Source organism: Hippopotamus amphibius, chromosome 13 (assembly GCF_030028045.1).
Source record: "Hippopotamus amphibius kiboko isolate mHipAmp2 chromosome 13, mHipAmp2.hap2, whole genome shotgun sequence".
NCBI classification, from domain to species: domain Eukaryota; kingdom Metazoa; phylum Chordata; class Mammalia; order Artiodactyla; family Hippopotamidae; genus Hippopotamus; species Hippopotamus amphibius.
In genome coordinates this window covers 92,072,187-92,095,614 of record NC_080198.1, presented here as the reverse complement: position 1 = coordinate 92,095,614, position 23,428 = coordinate 92,072,187, and the positions used below count along the sequence as shown (strand labels likewise).

The following is a 23,428-nucleotide window of genomic DNA, read 5'->3' as shown; positions in this document are numbered from 1 at the left end:
TTCATGTAGCTCCAGAATCTTTGCTCTTAACTAATGTCTATATTGCCTATTGTGCTAGAATTTATAAGATCTGTAAATAAAAAATGTGTTCACTGGTTCTCAGAATCACTCTGTCATATCTTCCTAAGATACATCTATTATGCCTAGAACAAAGTGTGTATTTGCGCCTGCTGAGTTAAACGAAGATTAACTATTTTCTAAGACACAAGAATATAAGGAGACAATATGCTAAGGTTGGAGATGATGTAGTCCTAGGTGTTTACATCTGAGGGTATATGGTATGTGTCAAAGAGAGGTATGATCACTAGTTACTGTAAATGAACAGATGTTGTATGTTTCTACTTATTAAAATTAGTCACATAAAACTTTAGTAACAATATTAACCAGGAAAATCAAACAATCACTCTTTTCTATAAAAGGGGAATTCTTTTTCCACAAGAACCTCAATGCAATATTGTTTTCACCATATAATTTTACAACTCGTTTATGTATGTCTTCCCTAAATTTGGAAGTTTTTTCTTTTCTTTTTAGTACAATTTTTCTCTGGAGGGAAACACTGAAACACTCCAGGGTAGGGGTGGGGGGCGTGTAGAAAGCAAAAAGCAAATAGATTTGAAGTCACTTTTTTGACTTCTTTGCAAAATAATACTGGATAATAAACCCATTAACAATAATAAATCCTAATTAATGATACTATTACTGCCAATATATCAGAATGGTTTCCCTACTAGACTTGCTGTACCTCGAAACACTTAATCTCAACCTTTTTCTTTTTTTTTTTTTTTTTGGTATCTTCAATCCTCAGTACAATGACTGGCACGTAGTCCTGGTAACCCATACACATCTACTGAACTGCTAAATAAACGTAAGTACATGTGTTTGGCCTATTTAAATCACTGGCCCAATCCATTACCAAAGACTTCATAATCTTTCCAAGAAAAACAGTTCTGTGACTCCAGTTCACTGGTACATAATGCTATTGTTAGGACAAAACAATCAGGTAGTATATAAGTAGTCAGGACATTTAGGAAGGATAATAAAAACAATTAGTTTATATCCATATGGGTAAATATTAGTACTACAAAACATTAGGCAAACAGCAAAACAGCTTAAGTTTTAAGAAAAAGATTTAAGTTTCATATCAGATGAAAAAAAAAAGGAAAAAGATGTTACTGAGAAACACTAAGCACTGGAAAGACTGTGGGATGTCTTTCTCTGAAGGCCTTTAAGAATAAGACATTCATCATAGGGCTTCAGTTATTTTTGTAAGAAGACAGAAAGCTCACCTAGGCAGCATATTCCAGCTCTAGAATTCCTTAGCTATATATAGCATATGAGGCAAAATGGACAACTAGGCCAAATAGGCAAATGAAGAAAAAAGGTGCCACTTCTTGGCAGGGGAATAACACTGTGAGGCTACCATGAACTTACATGTAACAAACATTTAAAAAAATTTATCCCAGTGCCTAACAAACTTTCCTCAAAGATCTTTTCTTTTAAATTAAAAACAGTAGCTTTATTAGTGCACAACCTATTTCAAATTTGAAACACAACTCTAAGTCATACCTTGTGGACTAGAAAGTCATAATTGTAATGTGGAATGAGACCAACTGAAATCAATATATGAAATTTGAAGTAAGTATAAACTTTTTTTTCCCTAGGGGGTTAGTATAAAATGTATGAAATTACAGTAGTAAGAAGTTATTAATTTTAAATTATAAAGTGGAATTGAGGACTTCAAAATAGTCATAGATTTTTCAAAGAATTTTTAAAGCAAAGAAAACCATACCATGCTCTGGGAAAGCTTACCTTTTAGAAAAACAGCACTTAATTTGCCCAGCTGCTCGACCATGCTGCACTGCACAGCCACAGCAACATGGATCCCACCAAGCCCTGCACTGATTATAAACTTGTATTTCCAGGTTCACAGGTATTACACTGACTGGCTTCTACACAAACATTCATTACTTAATAGCTAACCCAATTTAATTATTAAACCTGAACCAGGTGAGAACAGGAACTGTGTCAAGTTACCTGTATACCAGAATATTCTGGCAAGCAGATTTATGAAAATTTCAACAATCACTGGGCAAAGAATCACTAGTAGGAGAATGTTACTTTCAAGTCAGAAGAACTAACTAGTAGGCACTCAAAAACGTTTGCTAAATGAAAGAACAAAGGAATGTTCATTCAATAGGGGGAAATGCTTTCCAAATTTATTTATTTTTTCCAAATAAAATGACTGCTGACTAAAACAGCAGTTACTCGTGGATTTCACCCTACCGCCCACAATCCAGATGCGTCACTACCCCTACCATTAGGATCCCAAACATGGGGGTGAAGGTGGGGCAGGTGTATGTGACTTAACAGAGCCCAAGCATCAGACACTGTATCAATGAGCCTATCCTCAGTGGGATTTTAAAGTGGGTTTTCCATCACTTGGTATTAGAAAAAAATTTGCCCCTTCAACTACATTTTAAATTTCTTTTTTTATAACCTTATCTTCTGCTAGTTGTGGAGAGTTTGTGAAATAAGCTGAATATAAAGAAAATAAAATCACTATCATATCATCACCTAGAAATAAACTCTTTTACCACTTTGATGTATTATCCATTTTATGCATATATATCCTTTATATAATTGGAAGCATATATGTACAATTTCATATTCTACTTATTTTAATTGACACCATAATGAGCACTTTCCCACATAATTAAAAAATCTTTTAAAAAATTACTTTGATGGCTATATAACATTTCATTGTTTAAATTTACCATAATTTGACTATTTCTCTACTGCTGGGTAACTAAGTTCTTTCTTCTGATTTTCCACAGGATAAATTATGCTGTAACGGACATCTTTCTGCTAAACCCTACCAGAGTATTTTTGTATACTAAACCTTTACCTGATTTTGTAATTCCTGAAGATAAAGTTTTAAAAGAGGAATTACAAGCTAAGAAGTTACATTTTTAAATTCTGACATATATTGCCAACTGGTTTCCCAGACAGGAAAGGAACTATCTGCCTCATACGGCATCCCAGTCCCAGGCACACAGTGGCAGTCCACGATCAGTACTGCCAAGACTCCCCTCCCTTTGTCTGCCTGTTCAGAATGACTGCTTTTTAAAACAGTAAACAATGCAATTATCTTAATACCATTAAACCCAATTTCTTCTGCCTCAAGTTAGTGATCATTTTCTATACAAAGGACAAAATAAAACTTCAGTTTCCTCATCTAGAAAATGAGGGGAGTCAGATAAAATGGTCTGTAAGGTCTTAGTGAGCACTAACATTTTACAATTCTTTTCTGTACTTGTGCAGACACCATGTGTGTAGGTTCACAGGACACTGACAGGAGAATAAAACGTAACCTATTCACTTAAAGATATTCAGCTTCTCCTGGAGCAAATCATGAACAATAACTCTGCAAATTGGAAATACTTAAATACAATTGCCATACTGTTTTATAAAAAGAAAGATAATATTCACTTCTGGTATTTAAGTACATAACCTAGATTTTGATTTTCAATTCAGGCTCCATAAAACTAGATGCAACAGCTGGAAATTCTCATTCAAAATTATGACTTTAGAGAAAACCAGATGCTATACTGAAGATAAGGTCTCCTGGAGAAGTGTAGCATTTTAAGAGGCAATAGAAAATCTGTATTAGATTTTCTGCAGAAAAACAGAAACCTCCAGGATACTAAGCATTAAGAATCTGCACATTAACAGAAAGATGAAGCTGCCAATCTGCAGTTCATATTTCTTAGCAGCAATTTAACGAATTTACGTGATGCATGCATACAGACCTCTATTGCCTTATAGGTGTAATATGCCTAAAAGTATCTGACAGATACCTCAAAACCACTTGTAGGTAAAAAGAAAACAAATGACAACTATTTTTTTAAATCTTTGAAAATTATATTAGGATAAAAAGTACCCAAAAAACCATTATTTCAGTGGAGAATTCAAGCAGAACCTTATTACTTGGAAAACAGTAAAAGTTGCCTTAAACACTGTAATTGGGAAAACAGAGAAAAGGATTTAGGGAAAGTGGTATTATTATTAAGACAGCAAGACAGCTACTAAGTTAAAAACTTTACTTGTAAAAGAACATTTTATTCTTGAAAATTAAAAATGAACTTCATAGCATACAACACTACTCAGGAATAAAAACACTTTCCCCCTTTTTTTATCTTTTCAAAGAAAACCGAAGAGGTTAATAGATTTGGAGTCAAATTGAACACAAAAATTTTACATGAAAATTTTTTTTCCTGGATCAGTGAAAAAATACTTATAGAGTTCTTCTTACTAGATGTCCTGAGTTGAGGAAACTGGTTGGAAGCAGCAGTCCACACAATGGAGGGATGGGTACCCTTGGAAGCACAGGAGGGACTGCTATGGTGTATCTGGCACACATAATTTTAAGGAAGTAGATTTCTAGAGCCTCAACATCTATATGCATACTCTTTTCTGAAGCAGATCTGCCTGTGAATCTGTTGTGACCCACATCCTGCTGGTTCTACTTTCCCACAAGCCTTTCACAAGCACCCTCTCCCACTTCCTAAAGAAAGTCAGAGCTTCACCACACCTGAATCTTCCTATGGTACACTGTTCTGGACATAAAAACCTCTAACAAAGGGACACATAAATCCTGAGTATGACTCTAATGACTGGATAACAAACCCTTTCACAAGACGGGGGACAGGGATTCCAATTTTTTCCACTCAACAAACTTAATGTTTTGATGATAGTTTGGGCATGTAACTCAGAGGAAGCTCAAAGAACAGAGCGGAGTGTCAGCGCTGTAACAAAACTCCTCCCATTCTTGTCCGCTATGTATGCAAACAAGGTTTCCAAGGTTTCTTAGCTCTTATGTCATAAGAAATGAAAACTAGGACTGTAGTTGATGTTGAACACTCTCATAGTCTAGAAAAAAGTAACATTCATCCACTTGCACATGATCTAGTTAAAATCTGTTGCCTTAAGAGGCTTTTCACGTGAAATAACATTTTTTGTTTTAATCCATGTGTACTGATAATAATTGCAAAGGTAACTCAACACAGAATCATTCAACACAATAGTTCCACACAGAACAATTACAGTCTCTTGGTCATCACTGGAAATACTTTAAAAATTAAATTTCTACTTGCATATTTATTTTCGTTGCAAGTATAAGAGGATAAGCAATAAAAGATTTTCAGTAATAACCATGGACAGGACATTATGTGGGAGAAGTGAAATGGAGTTTGCGGAGAAAAAGAAAGATTGTAAAATTTACGACTATAGAAAAGATTTTTTAAGGATTTTTTTCAAACAAATGATGGTGAGTATCAAATATAGTATTTAGATTCCATGGGATACATTTAAAAGAGTGATCAAAAGTTTAACTTTAAAATGTCAAGTTTTACACTATGCTGAAAATTATATCCTTTACAACTATTTAACCTTATAATGAAAAGTTATAGCTGTCAGCTTGAAATGTATGTGTGAAGTTATTTAGTTTTTTTCAAAATTCTTTTAAGGGACAAATAAAACTATTTAAAGGTCACTGGTTTATGGGCTGGTAGGGTAAAAAACACTGAACATACATAACTATAAATAATTAAAGTTCTGTGAAGTAAAAACATAGGGATACTATTAAAAGCATAACATAGAGGCACCCAACCTAGTCTGGGGTGAGGGGCAGAGAGGGTTTCTGCCATGAAAGGTAAGCCTCAAGAGGATAAGGATTGTGTCTGTCTTATTCTTTCTTATATTCCCAGAGTCTGGAATGAATGAGCAAAGGTGATGCTTGAACTAAGAAATAAATAAATTAGCCTGGCAAAGAGAGTGGGAGGAAACGTGTTTCAGACAGAGGGAACAGCATGTGTAAGGACTATAAGGCAGAGGAGAACATGAAATGTTCAAGGAACCAAGCTGTACCATGTCAGGCTTTACAATCTATACTAGAGACTGTTTTTTCCTAAAGAGGTAACTAGAAGGAAATATTTTAATCAGGGAAGTGACCTAATCAGATTTGCTTTTAATATATTATCTCTCAGGAAAAAAAAAAAAAAACAAACCTGCTGCTAATCAGTAAGGAGAGGGAACTCATTCATTCATCCATCAAATATTAACTATTTGTTTCATGCCAGATACCATATTAGGCACTGAGGGTACAGGCGTAATCAGACAATGAAACCCTGAGAACTTGTAACTCGTCAAGAAGTATTTAAGAGAGTGAAAAGACAAACTAATTGAGAGACTAAGAGAAAATACTTGCAAATCACATATCTGACAAAGGACCTGTATTCAGAACATATCAAGAACTCTCAAAACTTCATACTAAGAAACAACTCACTTTTAAAATGGGTTAAACACTTGCACAGACTCCTCACTAAAGAAGGCAAATAGGCACACGAAAGCTGTTCTACATCATTAGCCATTAGGGAGATGCAAATTAATAATGAAATATCACTACACACCTATTAAAATAGCTAAAATACAAAATACTGACAATACCAAGTGCTGGTTAGGATGTGGTGCACCTAGACCTCTCACACCCTGCTGGTGAGAATACAAAATGTACAGCCACTGTGGAAAACAAGTTAGCAGTTTATTTTTTAAAAACAGCCTTATTGAGATATAATTCATATAGCATACAATTCACTCATTTAGAGTGTGCCATTCAATGGTTTCTAGTATATTCACAAGTTGTGCAACCATCACTTCAATCAACTTTAGAATATTTTCATCACCCCAAAGATCCCATATCCATTAGCAGTCACTTCCCATATCTCCCCAACCCTCCCAGCCCTAGGCAACCAACCTACTTTGTGTCTCTAGGGAGTCATCTCTTCTGGACATTTCATACAAACAGAATCATACAATATATGGCTCTTTGTGACTGACTTCTTTCATTTAGCATGTTCTCAAGCTTTATCTATACTTCATTTCCTTTTATTGCCAAATAATATCCACTGTATAGCTATATCACATTTTATTTACCCATTCCTCGAGTTGGTGGACAGTTAGATTATTTTCACTTTTTGATCATTATGAACAATGCTGCTAAGAACATTTGTGCAAGGCAGTTTTTTATAATATTAAACATACAGTTACCATATGACCTAGCAATCCCACCCCTGGCTATCTTCCCTACAGAAATGAAAATTTATGCTCACATAAAAACCTGTACACAAGTATTTGTAGCAGCTCTATTCATAATTGCTGAAAACTGGAAATAACCCAAATGTCCTTCAACAAGTGATGGTTAACCATGGTAACTCCATATGATAAAATACTACTCAGCAACAAAGAAGGAACTATTAATAAACACATATCTTAAATGAATCTCAAGAGTATTATACTCACTAAAAAAAGTCAATTTCAGGGGCTTCCCTGGTGGTGCAGTGGTTAACAATCTGCCTGCCAGTGCAGGGGACACAGGTTCGAGCCCTGGTCCAGGAAGATCCCACATGTCGCGGAGCAACTAAGCCTGTGTGCCACAACTACTGAAACCTGTGCACCTAGAGCCTGTGCTGTAGAAGAGAAGCCACTGCACTGAGAAGCCCACACACCGCGACAAAGAGTAACCCCCACTCGCCACAACCAGAGAAAGCCCACGCGCAGCAATGAAGATCTGACACAGCCAAAAAATAAATAAATAAAATAAATTTTAAAAAAAGATAATAAATTAATAAAAAAAAGTCAGTTTCAAAGGGTTACATACTACATGATTCCATTTACATAAAATTCTCAAAAAACCAAAACTATAGCAAGGAAGAACCAGTTGTGGGGGGGAGGGAGATTTTGGAGGTGATGTAACTGTTCTGTGTCCTGATTATAAAACGGTTATACCAAAAGAGAATATATATATGTATATATACATATATGTATTAAAATTCATAGAACTGTGCAGCAGAAAGGTTGATTTTATTGTATGTTAATTTTAAATTAAAATTAAGAAAAAAAAGAAACTAACTAGAAAGATACATGCTGATGCTCCTAGCACGTTATGCTCCGGTCTGGAAAGTAAGCATTCCATATTTACTGCAGCTACTGTGCCAGAGAGCTGACCACAGAACAAATGACTTTCGCCATCCTAACAGAGATGTGAAAGTCCAAATGCAGGATGTCTTTTAATTTAAATACTAGCTGGCCTCCCACGACTGCTTAGGAGAGTTATGAATTATCATTAAATAAATGTATCACAGCTGACACTCCTTCTAGAGCATAAGATGTAGAAATGCCCAGGGGAGAAGCACCTGCTTCTAGGACTTTCAACTTGGGGCTCATATCCCAAACCACTGCTGTTTTGTTTTTGGTTTTTGTCTGTTCACCGTGTCTTAAGAGTCTGTCATTTGGGCTTCTCCATTCCCCACTGAAGCTGCTCCAGAAGAAAACTGACTCTTTGGACTGCTGTTTCTCATCTCTCATTTATGCTGTGTAGCCTATATTTTACTTCAGATCATCCCAAACATAACCGCTGAATTTAGCAAAAACCCAAGAAGTTTTGGTGTTGCAGTCAGAAACAGAAAGAAACATCACTTTAATCACATAGGTTATATATATGAAATTTATTATTTTGAAGCAAAGACTGAGCCCAATACTTCAGGAGACCAGAAGTAGTAGATCCCAAAATACCAGGGCCATTCTGAAGTCTATAAGAAGAAGCTAGTTTGTAACAGAAACTGAATTAAACTCGGAAGTCAAAAGACCCCAATTTGAATTATCCTGGCTTTGCTTAAAATCTAGCCAGATTCTAGACAGATAATAAACAGTAAGTATAATAAATATGTTAAAAATAACATAATAATAAACAATGATAAGTTAATAAAGTATATTAGATGGTGATGAGTGTTGTGGGAGGAAAAAAGTAGAGTAAGGGAAGGGAAATCTAGGTAGAATGTGGGGGAAGAGATGAGTTATAATTTTAAATAGAGTGGTCAGGATGGTCTGATTGAGAAGATGACATATAAAGACATGCTTAAAGGAGGGGAGGTAAGAGTTTTTCAGACAGATATCTGGGGAGAAGTATTACAAGTAGAGAGAACAAGTAGAAAGGCCCTAAGACAGGAGTAGACCTAGCATATGCAATAAAAAGCAAGGACATCAAGGGTCTACTGGACCTCCGAGCACAGATGTCAGGTAGGTAGTCCAACGTCACGTCTGAAAGAGAAGTTGGAGCGAGAAATAAAAATTTAGGAGTTACTGAATTCAAATAGAGCTGTGGGGCTGGATGAGACAACCATTCAACTTTCTTTGAACAAACATTTAATGAGTGCCTATGTGTCAACTAGACCAGGGAGAGTGGAAGGCGGGGGCGGGGGGGGGGGGGTGAAGAGACTCGGCCTCATGAAATGCTCTGCAGTTCATCCCTAGCTTAACCAGAGCAAAGAGGGAGGCCAGGGGGAAAGAAACAGAGAATTCCCAGTTATAGTTTTTTAAAAAAAATTAGTAAAAGAGAGTTACAAAAAAAAAAGATTTAGTGAAAAATGTAAGAAATAGTAAATCTGATTGTTAATCTAGGAGATTAACTGCAGGACCATACTCAACACCTCAAATTCTCATTGTTAAGTCATTACTAACATTCTTTTTATCAATTTTTCATTGAGAAATTCAGGTATATGTGTCTGAAGATGAATCAGAGGTACCTTGCTTTCTGATAGTTTCAAAGAGGAATTTCGCTTGCCCAGCCCATGTTAACACAGATGCTGACAGTTCCGTGTGGTAGCCATGCTTGATCAAGGCCATCATAAGACAGTGTTTTATTCCACATAGCTATTCCTAAAAAGGGACATTTCATCCCTTATATATGAGCTGAATGTAAATCTCAAAAGAAATCTTAGGGAGGACAGCATAATTTTGATGCAATGCTAGCAGCTATTTACGAATAGATTTTGCTTCAAAAGTTTTCAAGTTTAGAATATATGTTGCTGGGGTACCCAAGAGAGGCTTCAAATGTCCATTTGCACCCGTGGGGTAGGTGAATCAACAGTCCCTCTAAACCTGGAGTGATGCAATATATGCTCAGTAGGTCAGCTATGTGCTGAAAAATCTTAAATATGGGACTAAAATGTATACCAGTAGCCAAACTCACAATTAGTTCATATATACTCCTAGATTAGTTAAGGTTGTCTTAAACAGCAACTGCTCCTAGCTAGAGTTCCAAAAAAAGGGGACACTAAGGTTATCCAACTAGTTTGAAAGAGGGGTTAAAATTCAGGGTTTGTCACCCTAAGCCCTATTGAGATTTTGAGCCAGATAACTCTTTGCTGTAAGCGAATTGTTCTGGGAGCGGGAGCTGTCCTGTGCATTACAGGATGGTTTAGCAGCAGCCCTGGCCTCTACCCACTAGATGCCAGTAGCAGGCCCCTAGCAGTGACAAACAAAAATGTCTCCAGACATTGCCAAATATCCCCTGGAGGCAAAACTGCCACAGGTTGAGAGCTACTGGTTTAATGCCAAAACATGGGAAGGGCAAAGATCCAGCTGGACCTCTGAAACAACTGAAAGTGGGTATTTAAAACCCCTCTGTGAGTCTGTCTAAAGGTTTATCAATTTTGTTTATCTTTTCAAAAACACAGCTCACAGTTTCATCAGTTTTTTTCTATTGTTTGTTTTGGTCTCTATTTCATTTATTTCCACTCTGGTATTTATTATTTCCTTCCATCTACTGACTCAGGGTTTGTTTTGTTCTTTTTCTAGTTCCTTTAGGTATAAAGTTAGGTTGTTCATTTGAGATTTTTCTTGTTTTTTGAAGTATATAAACTTGAAGCTATAAACTTCCCTCTTAGAACTGCTTTTGCTACATCCCATAGACTTTGGAAAGCTGAGTTTCTATTTTCATTTGTCTCAAGCTGTTCTTTGATTTCCTCTTTGATTTCTTTACTGACTCATTGGTTTTTTAGTAGCATGCTGTTTAGTCTCCATGTATTTGTGTTTATTCCAATTTTCTTCCTGTAATTGATCTCTAGTTTTATACCACTATGGTCAGAAATATGCTTGGTACGATTTCATTGTTAAATTTATTGAGACTTGTTTTTTGTGGCCTAGTATGCAAGCTACCCTGGGGAAGTTCCGTGTGCACTTGAAAAGAATGTGTATTCTTCTGTTCATGGATGGAATGATGCTCATTACCAGGGACATGCAAATCAAAACCCCAGTGAGATGTCACCTCACACATGTCAGAATGACTATCATCAAAAAGACAAGAAACAACAAGCGTCTGTAAAGATGTGGAGAAATGGGAGCCCTCATGCACTATTGGTGGGGATGTAAATTGGTGCAGCCACTGTGGAAAATAGTGTGGAGGTTCCTTAAAAAATTAAAAATAGATCTACCATACAATCCAACAATTTCACTTCTGCATATTTATCCAAAGAAGACAGAAACACTAATTCAAAAAAAATATATGCACCCCAATGTTCACTGCAGCAGTATTTATAACAGGAAAGACATGGAAGCAACGTAAATGCCCACTGACAGATGAATGGATAAAGATGTGATACACACACACACACACACACACACACACACACACTATGGAATGTTACTCAACTGTAAAAAAAGAACGAAATCTTGCCATCTGCAACAACACAGATGGACCTAAAGGGTATCTCATACTAAGTGAAATTAAGTCAAACAGAGAAAAACAAATACTGTATGTTTTCACTTATATGTGGAATTTAGAAAAGAAAACAAATGAATAAATATAACAAAACAGAAACAAACTCACAGATACAGAGAAAAAACTAGTGGTTGCCAGAGGGGAAGAGGGTGGGGGGAGGGGTGAAATAGGTGAAGGAAATTATGAGGTACAAACTACCAGCTATAAACTAAAGAAGTCACAGGGATGAAATGCACAACACAGGGAATATAGTCAATAATATTGTAATAACTCTGTATGGTGTGAAATCTATAAGATATCAAATCACTATGTTGTATACCCGAAACGAATGCTGTAAGTAAACCATATTTCAATTAAAAATAAATTAATAATTTAAAAAACTTTATTTTAATTTAAAAATTTTTAAATTTTTAAAAATTAGTTAATTTAATTTTTAAAATTTTAATAAATTTAAAAAATTTAATGAATTTAATGAAATTCATTAATTTTTAATTTAAAAAATCCCTCTAGAATTCCCTTGATTTCTTTTTTTTCTTTAAGAACTTTTATTGAGATACAATTGACATACAATAAACTGCACACATTTAAAGCGTAAAATCCCTTTTTTTCCTCTGCATTTCACCTTTAATTCTCTCCTTGCAGTTCAGCAATGGGAGCATGGTCACCAACAGCTCCTTTCAATTGTTAAAATCCAGGCTCCTGGACAAAGAATGACTCTTTTCTTGAATTTCAATTTTTAAGAAATCTTAGGGAAGTTTCTGCTGAAACTACCAGTTTGAAGTCAGAGGTGGTATCAGTTCTCAAAAGGAAGAAGGTGCTTTGGTTGACAGAAGGGTGGTTTGGGGACAAAAAAAAATATTAGGCATCCACCACAATCATTAATACTGAATAATAAGCATAACAGAGCAAATAGTCAGGAAATTAATATTTCTTCATAATACTGAACTGGATTTGCTTTTCTACATTTGAGGCACATCTGAGAGTTAGGTACTCTGGGAAGCATCTGAGTCCACTGGGAAACCATTATAATATATAGATAAGTGGGGAGGCAGAGTATATAACACCTATGCTTCGCTGTTTTGTCACTGATGTATTTTAAAGTGAATTTCTGGATGACACACTTAAGCAATTCACAGAGGAAATTCTGGACTATTACTATACTGTAATATTACTGCCCACAGGCAGACATGACAAAGGACTGACAGTTGGTATGCTTTGTGGGCTACTAGCAAAATACACTTTTAACATGTGACTCTGCCTTAGTCAACGGAAGACCATAATTGAACAACCATTGCCCAATTTGTGGGCTAACAGAAAACCAAATGTTTGCCGTGAAGCTTTCCAACTGGGTTCAAGAATAAAATCCAGGAATATGATAATATACACATCAAACAGACATGAATGCATTCAATTCAAAATTTAAAGAAGGAAGCAATGTAAGTTTAAAATTTTTAAAAATTTTCCTGAAGACTAAGAGGAGATAGGAGACAGGAAATCTTTCCCTCGTTCTCCCATTAGCAAACCCCAGAAGTTATATTCCATGTTGATTTAGAAGCACCTGCACCTTGAAAGTAAGATGAGAAAGAGCCTAGATCCCAAATCTCAGCTTTAGGCACGCCAGAACTCTCAGTTTCCCATTTATCTGTGATCTCACAGAAGTAGACTCAAACACCTGACTGCAACCTTATCCCAGAAGAAGCACTCCTTTACAGAGCCAGGAGCCAATCATAATCAAAGGAAGGACAGAGAAAAAGGCTTGAAGTAGCAGAGGAAAGTGTGGAGGATTTCAACCTGCAGAGTCATCTCAGTAGACTTCACAGGTGTTGGGACCTCTCCCCTCTGCTCTTGAATCTTACCGTCCTAGAGTTGGTTTTAGGGGCTACATTTGCCAGCAACACACAGAAATACTAATATTTTCAAAGTGCATCAGTAGATTAACTTAACTATGGCACCTTGAAAATCTCTAAAATTTCAAGGTTAGTAAAAATCACATTTCTACATTTTAAACACCCAACAAAAAGGAATAACCAATGAGATTCTTAATCTGCTGAAGAGGAAAAAGTACCCCAGCACTCACATCCCCACTGCAAAGCCAGACACTCTGTGGTGTCTCCTTGCTAACGCAGTAATAATGTGCTAGTTCGCTGTGATTAGGCAACTATAAACTTCTCTCTTTTCTTATAAAAGACTGATGTTCAATCGTTGCTTTTATAAATGACATAATTTCTTTTCATTTGAACCTGAGGGCGGTGCTGTGATAAACACACTGAGGACCTGCGAGAAAACCACGCAAATACAGAAGAGTCACTACTGGAGGAAGAACTGTGAGATTCCAGCTTCCACTGAGGGAGAGAATCCGGCCTAAAGGAGACATGATGATCACCCCTCAGCCTACACAATCCATGAAGCCAGGACTTATACATTATGATGTCTCTGCATCAAGTAGCACCTTGAAAGTGTTCAATAACTATTTACTGAGTGGTCACTGCCAAAAGGCTTCTCTATAAAATCAGGAAGACTAGTAGATACACAAATCAAAGAAATATTTCTCAATCTTTTCACTGCAGATGGGGAAGGCAGTTGCATAAATATTACCATAAGTTAAGCAATCAAATTGTCAAGCACAGTGCAGCTTGAATGGAAAACAGAGACTTCATGAATGAAATTCATTCTATCATTGTTCTCATTTTAAAAAAATTTAGAGAAATAAAAATAAGTTCTCTCAGCTATTTGGCTATGGCAGAAAGAGAGAGTTTCAATGTTATTTAGATGTGATTTTTACTACCTTTTAAAGATCTTTCACTCCTGTCTTTCAATACTAAGAACCCTGAATGGGTGGTCCACTTTGTCCCAATTTTTCAAGACATTCATTTACTTAATCTTAAGCCCTTCCAACCTGGCTTCTCTTAACTAACTCTTCAAGGAAACTATTCTCTACATGATAACCATTAACATGGTCAAACCTCCTGGTTTCCCTTTGTTGCATGATACCTAACCAACCATTTAATGAAAATTCTCTCTTCCTTGGGATCCAGGATATTCCGATCTGTCTCCTTTACTTTCTGAGGGCACGTCCCAAGAATTATCCTTAGCAGGACTAAAGGAGCACCTCATATGACCTTTCCCCTCTGAACTTGACCTGTGGAATGTACATATATCATATACATCCACACGGCATGTACGCAGGAAATGTTGGACATGTTTTGCTGAGTGAATGTTCTTCTCCCACACTCAGTGCTCAGTGTTCCCTCCTTCACTCGGCGTTCTCACACTGCTCTCACGCAGCGTGAGCCACCCAAATTACTCCAGCAACTCCTTAGTATTTTCCACTACTTTTACTGATATACACAATCAAGTACATTTATATTTGTTTACGAATGCCTGTCTTTACGGCCCAGTGGCCCGAGGTGGTCTATTTAACACAAGCTAATCTTTACTGAGCATTACTATGAGCCAGACACCACTCTAAGTATATACAGACAACCCTATGAGGCAGGTGGGATAATAATCCCCATTTCACAGAGGAGAAAACTGATTCACACAGAGGTAAAGAAACTTGCCTGGTCACACAGCTAGAACATGCCACAGCTGGAGCTTAAAACCTGGGCAGACTGGATTCCTATCTCTGGTCTTCACCACCACACCTTACTGCCTTTATAACAGCCCAATGTTTTAGACACTATCTATGTCAGTTAAGGATCTATCTTTGATTGCATTTCTTTTATTTTTTGCACTAGATTCATTATATTCATTCAACAAATGTTTTCTGCATTTCTACTATGATCACACACTGTGGACTGAAAATTGAATAGGACATGGTCAGTGCCTTTAAGAGGGAAAAGTGGGAAAGACAAACAGTCAACAGCTGCAGTGAGTTCAATAAGTGATATAACAGACATAACTATGGGCTGCATCATTTTAATTAATGGACAAACCAACAGTTTTCTGTGTCCAGAATGCCTATAAAGATAAAACTTATATTTTCAAATACTCTTGATGTGTCATAAAGAACACAGAGTTTTGAGGGACAAAACCTTGGTCTGAATTCTTGTCCTGCCGCTTTGGGGTTTATGACTCAGTCAAGTCAACTTGGGTTCTCTGAATTCCTGTCTCTTATCTCTAAAACAGGGAGGCCTTCCTAAAGGTTGTGAGAATTGAGTGTAAATGACTGGCAGACTGGAACGCTTTAAAGAAATACTAGCTATTATTCACACACTTAGACCTCATGTGAGCCCTGTAACAACACAGCCCAAAAGACTAACTGCTCTGTATCAACAAATCATAAAGCAATGTCCTCAACCATAAAAACAACTTCTCCAAGGCTATGTTCAATCAAGTGCAAATACTGGGTAAGTATAAGTATACAAGAGGAGATGTAGCTTGGAGCAATAGAGTTTCTGAAGAGTGGATCACTTTGTAAAAAGGAAGAGTAATTGGCTGGCTGAAAGGAAAATGGTGGGGGGTACTTAGGGCAGGGCACCAGCATGGCCAGAGTCATTTGGTGAGAGAAATAAGATCTATATGACGAAATGGCACACACACACACAAAAAAAAAAAAAAAAAAAAAAGGAGAGAAAGACTAGCATTGGGTTAGGAGGGGCTTGGGTGAAAGAGTATGGATATGGTGACTAAGCCAGGGAGAATGGGATGAAAGTAAGGCAGACAGTGCATTCATCCATAATTCAGCCAACAAGGAGCAAATGCCTGCCACAAGCAACATTGTGTTTGATGCTGGAATACAACAGGACATAGCACACATCCAGCCTTTTATCTGAAAGAGCTTACAGTCCAGTGGGAGTGGCAATCAACAGGTTAATAAATAAAATCCAAACCAGGCTAAGTGCCATGAAGGAGGTAGCGTCAGTGACCCAAACATCACATAATGAAGCGGGAACTAGGGGGTAGTGCTGGTCTAGGAAAAACTGGGTGGAGACAGAAACCAGAACATTTTAAATGGATTAGATAAGGGAGGGAATGAGACAGGACCCAAAGGGTCTCCCAAGTTCCTACTAATCTTTCACCTTTTCTGTGAACTTCCTAAGAAGCATGGGGATAGGAAGAAGGTAAAGATATCATACTGCTCTAGTCGAACTGAGCAAATGTCTCATGCAAACATTAAGCATAAGGTATCTGTAATTCTCTTTAGGTTTCATTTTCCCCATATAATTCTCAGAAAGTTCATTCACGCAACCAAATAAAACTACCTCCCTCCCCTATGACAGAATCTTTAAAACTTCCCTAGAACGGTGAGACCTAAATGAACTTAAAACAAAACAAAACAAAAAACACCATTCTGGGAATGGTTGTAGTTTCTAGAAAAATTCATGGTCCAATATGCAATGATGACATCCTATGAATACCTCAAAACATTGGTTTCCAATGCTAATTGGAATGTGAATGACTTGAATACTAAAAAATGGGGGGGGGGGGAGGGAAGGGCTTATGACTATTGCATAAGCATTCTAAAAACTGTGGTCATCTTTTGTTTGCCTTGTGTTTTAAGAAAAACTTGCAGTGCCAAGATTCCTGGTTAAAATTTAAATATTTTGAACCAGCCGTGGCAGTTCATGGTTAATTCTCACACAAAAATTCATCAAATCATAAACTGACTTGAAGAGAAATGGTTTGAAGTGGATTTTGAATCCACTATACACTGTATCTTATCATGGATATCAGCCTGATGAGCAAATGCAATAAAAATGTATAAAGAGAAAAACAACTGTAAAATATATTTGATAAAAGAAAGACAGATTTGTTTTAGCAGTTTACATATTTTTTAAAACATCTTATTAAGTGTACAAGGCAACTGAAAATTATCTTAACTATAGTTTTCTAAGTTAAAGAGGAAAATAAATTATTTTTTCCTAGCACTTAAAAAAGAGTTTTAGTCCGCAGCAACAGTTTAAAGGCCACTTTTAGAAAATACTACTCACGGGTATAATACCCTCCCCCACCCCATGCAGTCTTTTCTCCAGTGCAAATTATTGATTTGCAGACAAAAGTATTTAGAAAACACACATCTGATTACAGAGTAAGCTATCAATGATACAAAAGCTTTTGTAATGAGAAAAGGCAATATCTCAAATCTCAGAAGGTAAAACACCAAGTAGCAAAAATGAATCCTTTAAGAATTATCGAACCAAACAAAAAATAAAATTAGATATAAATTCAAGTTTTAGACTGTGGTCAATTGAGGTCTAGACAAAACCCTATGTTTGTTCACTGCCTAGTCTCCAGTCTGCTCCAAGTTTGAAAAGGTAATTGAACACAGTCTATAATTACTGGATTAGACACAGATGGGCTCTGTACATTTCAGGGGGAAAAAAGCACTGTTTTGATTCATTTTATGATTGCCTGTAAGGTCAGACTTTTCAAAATGTACTTTCATCTGTTAAATGGTTTCTCAAATTCCCTGGGGTAGATCTTCAATAACTGTGATGTTTTAAGCAATTTGGGCCTATCAGATCCTGTCTTTGAATGTAACTAGCTGCCCATTTTCTAGTATTATAAATGTGCATGTAGGTTAATTGCTACATCTCTTACATATTTTCTGAAGTTGCAGTTTTGGAGGCAAAAATTGAAAAATTGTGCCCTTTCTCTGACAGGAATTGGTCATATTGATGAGGATTTTCACATAAGAAAAAAAAATGTAGCTGTTTAATAACAAATGATTTACTGTCATCTAAAGTCCATGAAAAATACTTTCTGACTCAAGCGAAAAACGGAAACAAGGAAATATCAACATTTTGGACGAAAGTTGTAAGCAAAATAAGTTTAGATTCCTTTCAACTGAGTAATTTATAAAACAAGATAACACACATTTGACTCATCGTATTCATTTTTATTTAATAACTGTAAATGACTAGGAAATATGTCTGTGCAAACACAAAAAATGAAAAATTATTTCCTAAACTAAAAAAAACACCTAAACACAGCATTCTATATCACTTACAATAATAATGATGTCATTATATAGCCACGTATTATAAATTCATAGTGGAAAATAATATCTAACTTGGAGAATTTGGTATTTGGTCCCTTCAGTGTCCTGCCTATTCTATTTCCAAACGTCTCATGTTAAAAACAATTTAGTCAACAGAGCTAGACACAAAATTTTTAATTATAGAATTTGTGGCATAACCAATAGCTTCAGTTAAAATGCCACAAAAAGTCTTCTTTGCATAGTACACTTAACCACAGAAAGTAGATTCTCAGGCTAGAGACTCGGTCAAAGGGGCTCCCAACTCCACCAAACGAGCCCCAAGAAGAGCTGCAAGGCCAAGGGCGGTTCTGTATCAGCAGCAATGAGGCTCCAGGCCCGGCAGGACAGCCTTCACCTCGTTCCCACCTTTTACAACATCACCTTAGACTCTCTTGTTTCTTTTAAAAATCTCCTTCATTTTCTATTCCCCAAATTCACTCGGTTGGCTACTCTGTGATCCTGATAGTATAGAAACACCTCAATAGAAGAAAAATAAAAGAAAGTGTAGACTAAGAAATAATTCTAAAAAGTTTTGATATGTTTTAGGAAGTTGATTTTGTGTGTATGTGTGTGTTTTAACACACATGAAAAAGGAGAATTCAGTCATCGAATAAAACCTAAGTTGCTATTATTCATGAAATTACACATGCAAACAGGAAGTATTTATAGACAAAGATTTACAACTATGTTCAAGAAAATAGCAATTTTACTGATACTCTCATCAAGATGCATAAATATAATCTACTTACAACCTCCTCTTGTCACAAAACCAAGGAGTTTCTAAACCACACAGATAATCTTGGGTTTTTTAAAACACACTAATTTGAAAAGAAGAGAAAATTTTGCAGAAACAAATGTTTATATCACTATTTACATGAACACGGCTATCATCATTTCATTTATAAGAGTTCCCATAACTGTTCCAAGTATAATAGCCTCACATGTACTAAGGAAGTGGTTTTTTAAATTAAATGTATTATATATTTGTTACATCATTATGCAAAATGAACAGCTGCCTCTATTTTATATTTCACGTATGTATGGATTTTCTTACTAAAATTTCCTAAACATAAGCTATATCTCTATTAAGTGACTAGAAGCTCACAGTACCATGTAAATGCTGTAGAAAATTATTAACAATTTCCGTCCTTGCTCTCCATCGAGCTCGTACACAAAACCAAGATAATATCAGAATAAAGCGTTTGTACAGAAAACCATGACAGAACTTTGGCCTCGTTACTGTGCTGTTCTATGCTTTCTTCGAAGGGTGTATATAAACTGAGTGCAATAAGCCAACCAAAATGGTAAAACTGCCAAGGAGGGAAGTTTCTCTAGGTGAATCTGTTTGTGAAATTAAATATGCGTTTCACAAGACTGGTTACCAAAAATTGTGCCTTAATGTCGACTACAGACATATGACAACTACTTAAAAGAACACAAGGGTTTTTTTAAAAAAAGATATACATGCTATGAATTAATTCTATCCCTCCTTCCCTCCTTCCTTCCTCTCACTCTTTCTTTCTTCCTTAATTTCATTTCCAAAGTCACAGGAAACATACTTTAAAATATTATAATGAATTTGATACATATTATTGTGTATCAATACCCGGTTTTAGCCCAGCTGTAGCTCACAACCATCTTTACTCACATACATGTGCAACTTTATTTTTTTAACATTAATGCTTTAAATGAATTGAGCTTAAAATCATGAAATCAACTATAAGAAACAAAAGAAAGCCTGGAAAGATCTCATCTTAGCCTTTCTCAGAGAAGGCCTTTCCCTTTTTAAACAATTTACATGATGTTTTATGGTCCTTTTAGAAGAGAATTATAGTAAATGGCACTCCAAGTGGGTTGTGTGAACCCACAAACCACTCCTCATAAAAACTGCTATAATTTTCCAGGACAGGGACAATAAAATATCATACATAAGCCAAAGCTAAATCACGGTGTGACCACAGTAACAAACACACTATTTTCACGAAAATTAAGCATGATAAAGCTAACAAAGAAATGACAAAGAGAAAACTTCTGACAGATTTTTCCCAACCTACTTAGCACTTACACAAGCGTTTACAGAATTTTCCTCCATTTCCTAAGTGGCTTGAAACACAGGTGCTAATCTAGTTTCCAAGCTTTTATACGTAGTTCATCTATTCTCAGTAAGAGATTAAGAAAATAACTACAACCGTAGCTCAAAGTACACTATAAATAAGCCAATCAACCTACCTAAAATTATTAACATTTTTGGTTTTAATCAACTGTTAAGCTTTATGGAAAATTCAAATGAAATTTTCCGGAGATGCATTTCCCATTTCAGACCACTAGGGACCACCGAGTGTCTTCCATTCCCAAATCAGTAACTTCACAGTTTAAGGGAATGAACACTGTGAACAGTAGCAATGTACTCTCTTCTCCCGAACAGAACCAAATTCATTATCTGCGAAACAACTGAGAAGATCCAAATACTGTACAGAGAAAACAGGATGACCAAATGAAATTTTTAAAAGGTGAAAGTAATTCAAATGGTATAATTCTTTAATCATCGTCTACTTTGAAAAACTACCCACTTTCCCTTTCCCCAAGATAGAGTTATTAAACATTAAAACTGAAAAACAATACTAAGACCATGGTTTTCTACCTCAGGGGTGGGATAAACTGCAATACCACACTGCCACAGAAAATAAAGCCTGCCTAATATAATTCACTGTAGCTGATCACAGCAGCTTATTGCTAAGTCAGGCATAATACTGAAATTAGGATCAGCGAGCCAGGCCAACATATCTATGCAAGAATATCGTTTACAGAGTTAGCTTGTGATGCAGTAAGAATGGTAAAATGAAACAGCATTTTCTACTTATATCTGGTATTACTAATTCTGGTTAGAGAGAACTATTTAAAATATTTACAGCACTCCTTCACAGAAAAATATTGGAAGAGAAGTGGAACGAAATAATACAAAGCTCTGGCACAAGCTAACTGATAGCAACCTTAACAGACATGTTTAATTGCTTTTCAGATCCTTGTGCTAAAATGGATGGCTCTTTCTAGAGTAACAAATTATGCTAAATTTATATAGTATTTTCGCACGTAGCTCAAAGTTCCCAACCCTTTCCAAAGGAGTACTGTTAATCAGCACCGCAAATTTCTTGGAGACTATGGCAATGATTCAATTAAATCTGCTAAGACACTGAACACAGAAATTTGCTCTCCTTCCTCCTACACACAAAATATAAAATAATAATTCTAAAACAGCGAGCTGGAGAACAAAAGTTGAACACCTGAAATGCATACTTGTCAAATCCTTTCATGTAAAAATGCACTTTATAAGAGGAAAATTTTTTGCTTCTAAATCAAACTTTAAGAAATAGGGCATTTAAAAATGATTTACACTATTAGATATAAAGAACAAATAGTCATGTTTAAATAATTTGCTATCAAAACTAAATTCATTATTCTTGAGGTTAAATAAAGCTTTGTATGCTAAAGTATGTCATTATATTTGTTCAGACAGTCTAGCGGGTCTTTGTTTGTGTTTATTGGAAATGCCTTCCAAAAACTAGGCCCCAACTCAGAGCTTCCCAAATGGAATCTGCAGAGAAAAAACACTGATCCCAAAAAGAAGACTGTGCAAACAGTACATAGTTCCAAGATAAATAAATCTACCCAAACCAACTAAACTGTTCTTTCAGGTTAATCAGAGACTCCTGCCTCATGAAATATATCTTTTAGAAAACTTAAGATGTCCACATGTCAGACTTACAATTAAAATGATCTTCAGAACTAAAAAATTTCATCAGGCCAAACACAATGAACAATTTATCTAGTCTTGCAAATAGATATGAAGAATCTTTGAAGGTGTAAAATATCTTCACCTCATCCTACAAAATCCGACCTGACTCCTCCTCCATTTATCAAAGTCTACCCACCCAATCCACCCCTCCACCCCACCCCCACCACCCCGTCCACTGCCCTTACTGGACTCTATGTTATTTGCCTAATATGGCAAAATCCTTGTAAGCAAAAAGGAGAGTCTACTGAATCTCTTTTCGCTCCATGGCCTGGTTTTCTTTAGGTCTCCTCACTGACATTTCTTTGGCCCCACAGCATGGGGGTACAGGCCGATCTGCATGGCTGGCTCTACAGACACATCATGAAGCCTTTACAATTGACCACACAAACACAATACCACAATGTAGGTCAACTTGTGCACTCAAATGCCAACGTGAAACTTATATAGAAGTAAACTATAGACATAAATCTAAAAGGGTAGATAGAATTCCACTCAGTGATCCTAAAATTATTTCAAGGAATCAATCTCCAAGAATGCATCATGAAATCAGAAGAGCCCAGCTAAGCTTTAAGATGAGGGGAACAAGAGGAAGAAAGAAAGAAAATGAAAGACTTGAGAAGAGGCAGCAAAGTTTTCACCAATCGTTATATCACTGAGAGGGCTCAAACTACAAATGAAGTTAGAATACAGAAGATTGTAGAAAGGGCATTTAAAATTATTACCTGATCAAAAATTTGTAGTTTGTCATTTAAAAAAATACAACTTAGCAATTCGGTTCAGAAAGAAGAATATCCCCAGAAACATACACATCTGTTTAATATTACAAGCCAACTGTCAACATCCTAAGTGAAGTTTTAATTTAATATTTTTTCTTTCTTGATGTTTTACCTTTAATCAATGCCTCATGAGAGTATCAGCTTTCTATAAGAAACTGTTAAATATAAAGAAATGTTATTGTAGCATGTTTATAAAATCATAGTTCGAGAACTTTTTATTTTTCCAAAGCCTGACCACAACTTAATTATCTGCAGGACATTCC

At 36.0% G+C, this 23,428-nt stretch overlaps 1 protein-coding gene across 3 annotated transcripts in view; it reads right to left on the bottom strand.

Moving 5' to 3' along the window:
- Nucleotides 1–23,428, bottom strand: part of STX18 (syntaxin 18) — a 120,617-nt gene that overhangs the window by 77,815 nt on the left and 19,374 nt on the right. The window contains exon 1 of one of the 3 annotated variants that reach the window (XM_057704431.1): nucleotides 1,810–1,898. The exons of the other annotated variants lie outside the window; for them this stretch is intronic. The gene's annotated coding sequence lies outside the window, so the exon portion shown is untranslated. Of the gene's footprint in view, nucleotides 1–1,809; nucleotides 1,899–23,428 lie in introns of those variants that run through there. 3 annotated transcript variants of the gene reach the window in all.